The sequence below is a fragment of the Castor canadensis genome, chromosome X, assembly GCF_047511655.1.
Source record: "Castor canadensis chromosome X, mCasCan1.hap1v2, whole genome shotgun sequence".
Classification (NCBI taxonomy): domain Eukaryota; kingdom Metazoa; phylum Chordata; class Mammalia; order Rodentia; family Castoridae; genus Castor; species Castor canadensis.
Window position 1 is genome coordinate 92,115,230 of NC_133405.1, and position 13,705 is coordinate 92,128,934.

Genomic DNA, 13,705 nt, shown 5'->3' on the forward strand with positions numbered 1-13,705 from the left:
CCCATCAGCCATGGCAAAAAGGAATGGGACCTTGCCATACTTTGAACCTGCCAATGGCTTGACCTTGGACTTTTTAGCCTCCAGAAGTATGAAAAATAAATCCTGTTGTTTGCAAATTACCCTGTCCAAAGTATTTTATTATGTCAACTGAACAGACTAAGATACCATATAAGGTTTGTATCTGCAGGTTCTGGGGATTAAGATGTGAACATCATTGGAGGATCATTATTTAGCCCATCACATCATGTAAATAAATTACCTATTCAATAAAATAATAAAACAAAATAAGCTGAAAATATCATCTTTTCCTTCATGGTTTGTGGGCTTACCCACAGAGTTACCTGAAAAAGCCCTTCCCTACCCTAGACTATAAAAATAACTATTCATACTTTCTTCTAAAACTTTGAGTGATACTGTAACTAATAATAGTAACAAGTTATTTTGATTGAGGCATAATTTACATACAATGAAATGCTCAGATCTTAAGTGAAAAGTTCAATTAGCTTTGACAAAAGTTTGAACCTGTATCACCTACATCTCTATCAAGATATGGAACATTTCCATCATCATAATGACCCTTCAACATCAACCCTCTCCTCAAAGTGCCATTGTTCTGACTTCTATCAGTTTTATAGTTTTCTATAGTTTTATCTGCTCTTGAGCAATATAACATGGAATCACACAGTATGTGTTCTTTTCACTCAGCATAATGACTCTGAGATTCATCTCAATTGTTACTTATATCAAGAGTCTATTCCTGCTGGGCATGGTGGTTCATAACTATAATCCTAGATACTTGGGAGGTTGAGATAAAGAGGATTGAAGTTTGAGGTTAGCCCAGACAAAAAGTTAGCAAGACCCTATCTTAACAAGCATTGTGTGGTGGTGCATGCCTGTAATACCATCTGTATAAGAGGCATCAGTAGGAGGATTGAGGATTGAGGTTAGAAGCTGACTTTGGGCAAAAGTAAGACCCTATGTGAAAAATAACTAAAAGCAAAAAGGGCTGGGGGCATCGTTCAGGTAGTAGAGCACCTGCCTAGCAAGTATGAAGCCTTGAGTTCAAATTTCAGTACCACAAAAAAGGCTATTCTTTATTGCTGAGTAGTCCTCCCATGTGAGACTGACCCATAATTAACTTATTCACCTATTAATGGACATTTGGGTTTTGGGTGATTACAAATTAAATATGGGCAGTTTTTGAATGTTTATATATGTATATATACATATATTAAAAAAATTTTTTTTGCAGTACCTCACACTTGCTAGGCAGGATCTACCATTCAAGCCACTCTGCCACTTGCACATCCATGTTTATTGCAGCACTATTCACAATAGCCAAGTTATGGAAACAGCCAAGATGCCCCACCACTGACGAATGGATTAAGAAAATGTGGTATCTATACACAATGGAATTTTATGCAGCCATGAAGAAGAACGAAATGTTATCATTCGCTGGTAAATGGATGGAATTGGAGAACATCATTCTGAGTGAGGTTAGCCTGGCTCAAAAGACCAAAAATCGTATGTTCTCCCTCATATGTGGACATTAGATCAAGGGCAAACACAACAAGGGGATTGGACTATGAGCACATGATAAAAGCGAGAGCACACAAGGGAGGGGTGAGGATAGGTAAGACACCTAAAAAATTAGCTAGCATTTGTTGCCCTTAACGCAGAGAAACTAAAGCAGATACTTTAAAAGCAACTGAGGCCGATAGGAAAAGGGGACCAGGAACTAGAGAAAAGGTTAGATCAAAAAGAATTAACCTAGAAGGTAACACCCACGCACAGGGAATCAATGTGAGTCAATGACCTGTATAGCTGTCCTTATCTCAACCAGCAAAACCCCTTGTTCCTTCCTATTATTGCTTATACTCTCTCTACAACAAAATTAGAGATAAGAGCAAAATAGTTTCTGCTGGGTATTGAGGGGGGGAGCGGGAGGGGGTGGAGTGGGTGGTAAGGGAGGGGGTGGGGGCAGGGGGGAGAAATGAACCAAGCCTTGTATGCACATATGAATAATAAAAGAAAAATGAAAAAAAAAAAAAAAGCCACTCTGCCAGCTCTTTTTTGTGTTGTGTATTTTCAAGATGCGGTCTCGAAAACTATTTGCCCGGGGCTGGCTTCAAACCTCAATCCTCCTGATCTCTGCCTCCTGAGTAGCTAGGATTACAGGTGTGAGCCACCAGCACCCAGTTGAATAGTTACATTTTTTTCGTTGGTACTGGGGTTTGAACTCAGGGCCTCACTCTTGCTAGGCAGGCACTCTACCACTTGAGCCACTCTGCCAGCCCTGTTTTTTGTGTGTGATGGGTATTTTTGAAATAGAATTTTGCAAACTATTTGCCAGGACTTGAACCTTGATCCTCCTGACCTCTGCCTCCCAAGTAGCTAGGATAACAGGCATGAAGCACCGGCGCCTAGTTGAATAGTTGTATTTTTGAAACACCTGGAATTTATTTAGGTATAAACAATGAGATGGAGATGAACTTTATTTTTGCCAAATCACAAGCCAATTATCCCAATACCATTTATTGCACAATCTTTTCACCAATAAATTAAAATATCATCATCAATATACTAAATTCCCCATGGACCTAATTTTTTTCTGAATCTTCTACTGTGTTCCATTGATCTAGTTGTCAACGTGTTTCGTTGGGGGGAGTAGTACTGGGGTTTGAACTCAGGGCTTTACCCTTGTGAGTCAGGCATTCTATCACTTGAGCCACACCTCCAGTTCCCCAATGTGTTTTAATTCTTATAACCACAATATCTTTCAGTAAGTGGTAGGACTGGTATTACTCATTCCTCATTAAGTATTTTCAGAATTTTCCTGGTTATTTCTGGATTTTTTTAAAAGAGGGATACAATTTAGATATGTATAATGTCAATTTAAATTATTCAGGTTGCATTAAATGTATAAATTAATTTTATAAATTTTGAGTTTGGTCTTCCAGAAGCCAGGTATGTCTCTTTGTTTATTCAAATATTTTATATCCTATCAATGACATTCTAACTACACAGTGAGGTTTCCAAAGGGTACAACGGATAGATCTGGGAGCAAGTGAGGCAATTTAAGATTGGTTCAAGGAAATTTCAGAGTTGTATGAAATACAAAAAAGAATAGACGATTAGAGGAACTTATATAAAAGATGGCTATTGCATTAGCTATCTATTGCTGAGAAACAAATATCCACAAATTTTGTGACTTAAAATAACAACATTTATCTCATAGTTTCTAAGGGTCAGGAATCTAAAGCACAACTTAACTCAGTCCTCTGTTTCAGGGTCTTTCTTAATGATGCAATTAAAGTGTCGGCCAGGGGTCTCATTAGAAGTATTGACAGAGAAAGGGATCACTTCCAAGATCATATGGTTATTGCCAGATTTTTAATTCCTCAAAGACTGTTGGACTGAGAGCCTCAGTTTCTGGCTGGATGCTGATCTTCAGTTCCTTGACACATGGACCTCTCCAACATGGCAACTAGCTTCATTAAAGCCAAAAAGGGAGCTGGAACTGTAACTCAGAGATAAAGCACTTGCCTAGCATGCACACACGCCAATAAAGAAAGAATCATAGTCTAGCAAGATAGAAGTCACAGTCTCAGGTAGCCTAATCACCAAGTGAAATCCCATCACCCTTGCCACATCCTATGAGTTGGAAACAAGACCATAGATCAGCCCACACTCAAAGGGAGGAGAATACCCAAAAGTGTGACTACCCAAAATACAGATTGTTGAGGAGTCATCTTAGAGGCTACCTGCCACAGTTACCAAGGTATTGGTATCATTAGATAACTTAAAAATTGCCAAAAAGAGTGCTCGTTTCAGCAGCATATATTAAAATTGGAATGATACAGAGAAGATCAGCATGGTCCCTACTCAAGGATGACATGCAAATTTGTGAAGTGTTCCATTTACAAAAATTGCCAAAAAGAATGTCCTAGAAATAATCCCATAGCACATGGAAAAGAAAGGGCACAAGTCTTTTCTTGTAACTGAGATCATTATAATTTCTAAGAGAATTATGATTGGCAGCATTAGCTAACTCAAAATTTACTGTAGTTCAGTGGTAGAGCCTAGTGTGCACAAGGCCCTGGGTTGGATCCCTAGTACTGCAACAAAAAAAGTTACTAAAAGAACGTCCTAGAAATCCCATGGTACATGGGAAAAATATAGGGCATAGGTCCTAGAACCTAGATTGACTGCATTTCCAAGAGAGTTATGGTCTGGTCAAAGAGGGTACTCCAGGCTCATAGGCCAGGTAAATAGTAACCACTTCCATTTGTGTAGCACTTCAGGGTTTCAAATCTGCTCTTGGAGTCATTGCTTAATTTGATTCTCTTAACAACCCTTTGAAGTATCCAGGCAATGAAATGGCCACCCAAGATCTCACAATCAGTGGGTGGCAGATCTGGGACAATAACCTCTGTCTTCAAATTCCTAGCTTATTACACCAGAGTGCTTCTCCAAAACCCAGAGGTAAGTTGTTTTCAATGGTCTCTCCCACCATCTTCCTCCTTTATGGGTTTTTACATTGGCTCCTTTACTACTAGTCAGTCAGGCAACCTTATTCCACCTTCTAGAACTACTGTAGAGACCAGAAAAAATGCCAGCACACCACCTGGAACACATTAAGTTCTCACTAAAGGGAATTTATAAGTTGTTATTACCCTTTAAAGTGTTCCATCCCAGCCTCATTGCCAATCACCTCCAGTATTGCTCCTTCTCCTTTATCTCTGGTACTATATCCCAAGATGCAACTTTCAGAAGACATCAATACCCAATAACTTCTATAGGTAGACATTGACCGTCCCCCAGCACTTCCAACAAAGACCATTTGATGGTCAGTAGTGTAGCTTCAGGCTTTTTCCAAAAAAAAAAAAAAAGAAGCAAACTCTTAAATACTACTATAATACCAAATACCCAAACCTTGTTTTCTAATTGCCACTGTCTCCTAACAATAGGCTAGGGATCCTTAGAAAAATGGCTGATCCCAGAGTTGGGGCAAAGGAAAATATAAGAAGGCTGGAGCATATAATGGTGACGGGAAATAAGGAACTACTCAAAGAAAGATGATGACACAAAGGCTGAAAGGATGCAGCAAACAGCATAGAGGAAGTGATAATTAAATTTGAGTGTCACTATAATCAGAATGGCTATCATCAAGAACATAACAACAAATGTTGGTAAGGATGCAGGGGAAAAGGAATCCTTATATACTGTTGATGGGAATGTAAATTAATGCAACCACTATGAAAAGCAGTATGGAGGTTCCTCAAAACACTAAAAATATGATCCAGTGATATAATTCCTGGTCATAAATCTGAAGGAATGTAAGTCAGGATAAAGACACCTGCACACCCATATTTATTGCAGCATTATTCACAACAACCAAGCAATGGAAACAGCCCAGATGCCCCACAACTGATGAATGGATTGAGAAAATATGGTATTTATACACAATGGAGTACTATTCAGCCATAAAGAAGAATGAAATGATATTGTTTTCAGGTAAATGGATGGAAGTGGAGAACATCATGTTAAGCAAAGTAAGCCAGGTTAAGAAAGTCAAAGGTCACATGTTTTCTCTCATATATGGAAGAAAGACCCAAAAAATGTATATACAAATACAAACATGATCATATATACATATATATAGACAGCATGTTTGAAATAGTGGGACTGTTTGAGGGAATCAGGGGAGGAGGGAGAAGAAAAGAGAATGATAGAAAGTGAATAATATTGAAGCACATTATATCTGTATAGAAGATGTCATAATGAAACACACTGAAAGCTGTTGAATAATAGGAGGTTGGGGGGAAAGGGTAAGGGAGAGTAATAGAAGGGATAAATCTGCTTAAAGTACAATATATCCATAGGTGAAATACCAAGGAGAAACCCCTTTGAACAATAAATATACACTTAAACAATGAAGGACAGAAATGTAAAACAGGTCCTGTTAGGGGGAGGGTACTAGTGGGAAGAGGAAAGGTGAATGGAGAGAATAAAGGACGGTGAATATGATCGATATACTTTATATACCTGTATGAAAATAGAACAGTGATAACTGTTGAAGTTGTTTTAAGTAGGGTGGGGAAGGAGATGAAGGAGAATGATGGTGGGGGTGAATCTAACCAAGGTGCATTGTAGGCATGTATGGAAATGTCACAACGACATTGTGATAACTAATATATGCTACTGAAAATGTGAAAAAACATTGGATGCCAATTTAACCAGATTAAAGGATCTCTAGAGAATTGGTAAGTTATTACCTGCATGTGTCTGTGAGGGTCTTTCCGGAGAAGACTGATGTATAAGTGAGCAAACTAAGTGAGGAAGATCTGCTCAGAATGTGACCAGGCACCATCCAATCAGGTGAGGTCTCAGATGGAATGGAAGGAAGAAGAGGGAAACTCTTTCTGTCTCTCTGTCTCTCCCTTCTGGAGTGGGTATGTTTTCTGCTACTACTGCCCTTGGATACCAGATTCCAGTTCTTTGGACTACAGGCCTTTGGAATCTGGGACACGCACCAGTAGCCCTCTGGTGAACTCTTGGACCTTTGGTCTTGGGTTTGAGAGCTGCAGCATGGGCTTCTCTTGTTTTGAGACTGTCAGCTCTCCAGCTTGCAGATGGTCACTTTCAGCCTCTATGATCATTTGAGCCAATCTCATAAACCCCCTCTCTTTATATATATAGAGAAAAGGGGAAAGACAGATAAAGCAAGAGAGAGAGACAGAGCAACAGAGACAGAGAGGTTATTAGATTGTGTGTGTGTGTATATATATATATATATATATATATATACATACATATATATATGTTTTATTGGTTCTGTTTCTCTGGAGAACACTGATTGATATAGAAGGCTTCCTACTGGTCAAAAATGGGGAATTTGAGGCCAGGCGCCAGTGGTTCATGCCTGTAATCCTAACTACTCAGGAGGCAGAGGTCAGGAGAATCATGTTTCAAAGCCAGCCTGGGCAAATAGTTCGAGAAACCCTATCTCGAAAACACCCAATGCAATAAAGGGTTGAGTGGCTCAAGAGGTAGAGTGCCTGCCTAGAAAGTATGAGGCACTGAGCTCAAACCCCAGTACCCTCCCCACATGCAAACATGGGGCATTTGAATGTACAAATAAAGGATGATAATAAAGAATGACATTAACGTTTTAACTGACTGAGTAAAACAGAAAACCATTAGTCCATGAGGATATGAATAAATAGATGCAGGAGAAAGGAAAGCCCTCCTTTACATGTCAAAAGAATGATGGCTTTTGAAGATCACCATTTGGCGACCCCAGCCATGACAAATGCTTTAGGTGAGAATCATCAGTGAATGTGAAAATTGTAGGGTCAAGATGCTTACCAATTACAGTAACTTTATCATGGAGAAGCCTGGTGGACACTGCTTCAATCAAGTGATCAAAAGCAGCATCACCATTAATGGGACAAATAGACAAACTGTCTTCTGATACGATGCACTGAAAAGGACACAGCATTGCTTCTGTGATAGTCTATCAGAATCTCATCATGAGGATCACCAGACAAGCTCAAATTGAGGGACAGTCTAAAAATAACTAGCCTGTTCTCTTCAAAAATGTCACAGTCATGAAACACAAAGAAAGTCTGAGGAACACGTCCATACTGAAGGAGACTAAGAAGACGTAACAATCAAATGCACATTATACAGAGGATTCTTTTGCTATAAAGGACATTGTTGAAGAAACTGGTAAGTTCTGAATAAGGTCTTTAGCTTACATACATAATAGTATTGTATCAATGTAAATTTCTTGATTTGTGATAATTGCCCTGTGTTGATGTAAGACAATTTCTTAGTTTAGGAAATTCAGGTTGAAGGATTTAAGAGTGAAAAGACATCATGTCTGCAACTGTAGTCCACTGAGATAGAAAAAGAAATAGAACAACACAAAGAAATATGGTAAAATGTTAATATTTCATGAATTCTAGGTGAAGAGTCTATAGCAATTCTTTGTACTAGTCATGCAACTTTTCTGTAAGTCTGAAATTGTCAAAATAAAAAAATTTAAAGAAAAATCATAAGTCAAAGAACAGCTAAAGAATATCTACAAAAAAACCCTACAGGTACTATCACATACTGATGAGAAATTAGAAGTTTCCCCCAAATCAGGAAAAAGGCAAAAATGTCTGTTTCACCACTCCTATTCAACATCATGCTGGAAATCCAATAAAATAAGAAAAGGGGGAAAAGGAAAGGAAATAAAAAGTGTACTGATCAGGGGCTGGGTGTGGTATAAGTGGTAGAATGCCTGCTAAGCAAAGAGACCCTGAGTACAATCTCCAGTATCACACACACATAAAAGGCACACAGATTAGGATGGAAGAAATAAGACTGTCCCTATTGGCAGAAGACATGATTATCTGTGTTGAAAATTCCAGACTCTGAAAACCCTTCCTGTAACTAATCGGTAATTATGGCAAGGTTGCAACATACAAAGTAAATACACAAAAGCCAAATGCTTTCTTATATAGCAGCAATGAACAGCTGGAATTTGAAATAAAAACAAAATACCATGTACATTAGCACCAAAAGCTGAAATACTTAGGTATAAATCTAACAAAACATGTACACGATCTATATAAGGAAAACTACAAAACTGATGAAAGAAATCACATTAATAAACGAAGAGATATTCTTTGTACATGGATTGGAAGACTCGACAATATCAAGATGTCAGTTCTTCCCAGCTCAATCTAGAAGTACAATCCCAAACAAAGTCCTACTAAGTTATTTGTCAGAACAAACTGGTTCTGACATTTACCTGGAAAGGTAAAGGATCTAGAATAACCAACATAATATCAAAGGAGGAACAACCATGAGGACTGATGCTACCTGACTTCATGACTGACTCACTATAAAGCTGTAATAATCAAGACAGTGTGAAAGAAAAGACAACTATAACTGATCTTTGACAAAGGAACAAAGGCAATTCAATGGAGAAAAGATGGTCTTTTTTAACAAATGCTGCTGGAACAACTGGACATCCACATGCAAAAACATTAATCTAGACACAGACTTTACATTCGCAAAATGGACCATAGGCAAAAAACCAAAATTCCTAAAAGACAACAGGTGACCTTGGCTTTGGCAATGACTTTTTATTTTTTATTTTTTTAATTTTTATTGTTTTATTATTCATATGTGCATATAATGCTTGGGTCATTTCTCCCCCCTGCCCCCACCCCCTCCCTTACCACCCACTCCGCCCCCTCCCTCTCCCCCCCACCTCCTCGATACCCGGCAGAAACTATTTTGCCCTTATCTCTAATTTTGTTGAAGAGAGAGTATAAGCAATAATAGGAAGGAACAAGGGTTTTTGCTAGTTGAGATAAGGATAGCTGTACAGGGAGTTGACTCACATTAATTTCCTGTGCGTGTGTGTTACCTTCTAGGTTAATTCTTTTTGATCTAACCTTTTCTCTAGTTCCTGGTCCCCTTCTCCTATTGGCCTCAGTTGCTTTTAAAGTATCTGCTTTAGTTTCTCTGCGTTGAGGGCAACAAATGCTAGCTAATTTTTTAGGTGTCTTACCTATCCTCACACCTCCCTTGTGTGGCAATGACTTTTTAGATACACTACCAAAAGCATAATGCATGAAAAAAACCAGTAACTTAGGTTTCATTAAAATTAAAAACTTTGCTCTGCTGAAGACACTGTAAGGGAAAGAAAATAAGAGCCACAAAATGGGGGCTACATATGCAATATGCATGTGTGATAAATGACTAGCATCCAAAATATACAAAGAAGCTAGGCATGGTGGTGCACTGGTGTAATCCCAGCACTGAGGAGACTGTGGCAGTTTGAGGCCAGTATGTAACAAGCCAGAATGGGCTACATAGTAAGACCCTGTCTCAGGATCAAAACAAAAACACAAAACAAAGCATACAAACAACGTTTTTTGTGTGTGAGCTAAGGATGAAACCCATGCTCTACCACAGCCTACGCTCGACCAACAAAGAACTCTTAAAACTCAACAATAAGAAAGCCAACAGTACTAGTTAGAAATGGGCGAAAGATCTGAACAGACACCGCACCAAAGAACACATACAGGAACAAAGAAGCATATTAAAAGATGCTGAACATCATGTGTCATCAGGGAACTGAACATCAAAATGGGATACCAGCACACACCTATTACGACTACATTCCAAACACAGATTAGCACCAAATGCTGATGCGGATGTGAAGCAACAGGAATTCTCACTAATACTAATGGGGTGCCAAGTGGGACAACCATTTTGGAACACCGTTTGGCAGTTTCTTACAAGATAAACTTCCTCTTACCATATGATCCAACAGTTGTAGTCCTGGATATTTACTCACATGAGTGAAAAACTTATGTCCACATAAAAGCAGCACATGAATGGTTATGTATAGCAGCTTTTTTATAATTCCCCAAACTTAGAAACACTCAAGATGTAAGTGAATAAACACACTATGGCACATCCATACAATGGGATATTATTCAGCAATAAAAATAAATGGCTTATGTGGGCTCTGAGTTGAGCCACCAGTGCAGTGAAGAAGAAGAAGAAAGAAGAAGAAAGAAGAAGAAGAAGAAGAAGAAGAAGGAGGAGGAGGAGGAGGAGGAGGAGGAGGAGGAGGAGGAGGAGGAGGAGGAGAAGGAGAAGAAAGAAGAAGAAGAAGAAGAAAGAAGAAGAAGAGGAAGAAGAAGAAGAAGAAGAAGAAGAAGAAGAAGAAGAAGAAAGGGGAGGAGGAAGAGGAGGAGGAAGAGGAGGGGGAAGGAGGAGAGAAAGGGGAAGGAGAAAGGGAAGGGGAAGAAGGAGGAGGAGGAAATGAGATTAAACCAGGAAAAGAAATGGACAAACCTTAAATGCATATTGCTAAGTCATTCCAATTATATGACATTCTGGAAAGGCAAAACTATGAAGATAGCAAAAAGATCAGTGGTTGCTGAGTGTTGTGGCACACATTTGTAATCCCAGCACTTGGGAGGTAAAGATACAAGGATCTCAAGTTCCAGGCATAGCGAGATCCTGTCTCAAAAAAAGGAACTTACAGAATGTACAAAATGCCGTGAACCCTAAAGTTAATATGTAATTTAGGTAATGATAATGCCTTAATATTCGTTCATCAATTACAACAAGTGTGCCCTATGAACCAAGATGTTAATAATAGAGGAGACTAAGATGTGCTGAAGGATATATGGGGACTCTCCATTCCTTCCACTTAATTTTTGTATAAACGTGTGCGTGTGTGTGTATGTATTCATACATAGATATCTTCTCTTTTTTGCAGTACTGGGGATCAAACCCAGAGCTTCACACTTGTTAGGCAAGCGCTCTACCACAGGTATGTCCTCAGCAACTGTATGTTATTTTTTAAAGGGATATGTTACAACATGGATGAAACTTGAACTAAGTGAAAGAATTCAGTCACAGGAGGCCACATTTTGCATAATCCATTTCTATAAAATGTTATGGACAGGCAAACCTATAGACAGAAAGTAGATTAGTAGTTGCCTAGGGATTGGGGAATGGGGACATTGATGGGTGACAGCTGAGGAGTGTAGGGTTTAATTTTGGAGGAAAAAATACCCTAAAGTTGATTGTGGTGATGGTTGCACACTGTATAGATAGACTAGAAGCCACTGGCTTCTACGTTCTCAATGAATGAATTATATGGAGTGTGAATTATATCTCAGTACAGCTATTTAAAAGAACAAAAGAAACTTTGCCTCCCACAACACTCACACATGCACATGTATGTGTGCACTTGTCCACATCCTAATGTCCAGAACCTGTAAATACAACTGGCCCTCATATCAATGCTTTCCACACCTGCAGAGTGAACCGAGAACTGAAAATATTTTTTAAATTGCATCTGTATGGAAGATGTACAGACTTTTTTCTTGTCATTATTTCCTAAATAATGCAGTACAACAACTATGTACACAGAATTTACATGTTATAGGTATTACAAGTAATCTAGGGATGACTTAAAGTACATACCTGTGTGCAGGTTATATGCAGATACTATGTCATTTGTATAAGGGACATGAGCATTTGTGGTCCCAGGAGAGTCCTGGAACCAATCCCCCTCAGATACTAAAGAATGACTGTGGGGCTGGACTATCCACACGAAAGCCACACAAGGAAGTGATAACAGTGGACATCCTCAGTGGAGAATTGGCAAACAGCAAGTGATAAGGCACTTAATTTTTCACCGTACACCTTCTTGTGCCATTTGAAGGTTTTATCCTGTGCGTGCATTACATACTCCAAACTTCCCCTCAAATACTACTGCTTCCAAAAAGCCTACCTTACTTTTTCTAACTTCTTTCAAACAATAATGTCCCTTTGTGCTACTTTTCAAAATAGGACACAGAACATCAAGTACCAAAGCTACCCAAACAAATCTAAAGAAAGCAAGACAAAATAACAAGAGAAATGCCAAAACCCATGTAGAAAGGAATTTTGTATCTATATCCACATGATGGAAATATTTTGTGGTCATTTCAATGATGTTTATAAAAAATTTTAATAGGAAAGGTTTATGTGAAAATAGCAGTATGCAACTGAACATACAGCATGTTGTAAGTCTTTAGACTTACAACAAAGTTTACAGATAACACATTGCTTGTGTTTGGGTGGTAGGATGCGTTTTCATCAAAGAACACATATCACGTCTGCGGGGAGGGGCTTTAGTCTGAGGACTTATGTGCAGAGGGTGAGGTTACTGGTGCTCTTCCAATTGGGCACATCACCATCATTAGTCTATTCAAGGCTCTATCTGTCTCTTCCCCCACTCCTCTCTTTCTCTCCCGTTATTGTCGATCAAAGCACGCACATGTTAGGCGTGCTATCACCGAGCTACATCCCAAGCCCTTGGCTTCTTTGAAACAGGGTCTCACTATGTAGCCCAAACTGGCCTTGAACTGGCAATCCTCCTGCCTGTGCCTGACTGCTGGGATTACAGGAGTGCACCACCTCCTGGCCTAGGCTCCTGTCTTAACTCTTTTTGTTTGCTCATTTTATTTAATTATTCTTCAGTCCCATATCCTCACACCTCACTACTCCTGCTCTTCCCCCACAAAGACAAACATTTAAGTGTTCTTTGTTTTTTGCAGGATCTAACCTAGGGCATGAACATTCTAGGCAAGCACTCCACTATACCCCAGCCCCCATTTTAGCTTATTTAATGAATTTTGCTCTCAGCCTGAGAAAATTTTTATTTATTTATTCATTTATGTATGTATGTATATGTATTAACATACACAGAAAGGGCCCACCCAGTCTGCCCTGGCATTCCAGCTCTACACGAGGTCCACTACCCAAGGCCACAGTAGGTGTCCAGACTATGATTTCTTCTCTCTCTTCTGCCATGACAATTGTTCCAGGCCGGACTCCATCACTAGTTCCCCTGTGGCCCAAAGGGGACGTGGGGAGAGGCTTGGACAAGGTGGAAATCCGTGACTTCGAGTTCCACGACACTTGATCTCACCTGTGTGACTTCAGCAAGTCGTCTAACTTTCCGAGTGCTTCAGTTTCCTTACCTTTAAGGGGGAGGCGAAATACTAGCACTTACCTCAGAGGGTCCCCTCATTTTCCATCATGCTGGCCTCGTTTGTCAAAACCTGTTTTGGACTGCTGGGCCGCCGTACCTTGCATCAGCTGACCGAAGCCACGCCCCTTCCCCATA

The 13,705-nt window shown here is 39.4% G+C and overlaps 1 non-coding gene across 1 annotated transcript; it reads left to right on the forward strand.

The window, feature by feature from the left end:
- The first annotated feature begins 3,823 nt into the window (after positions 1-3,823).
- On the forward strand, positions 3,824-3,926 carry LOC141420038 (U6 spliceosomal RNA). The gene has a single exon (XR_012444746.1). It is a non-coding gene; the product is annotated as a U6 spliceosomal RNA (small nuclear RNA).
- The last annotated feature ends 9,779 nt before the right edge of the window (positions 3,927-13,705 follow it).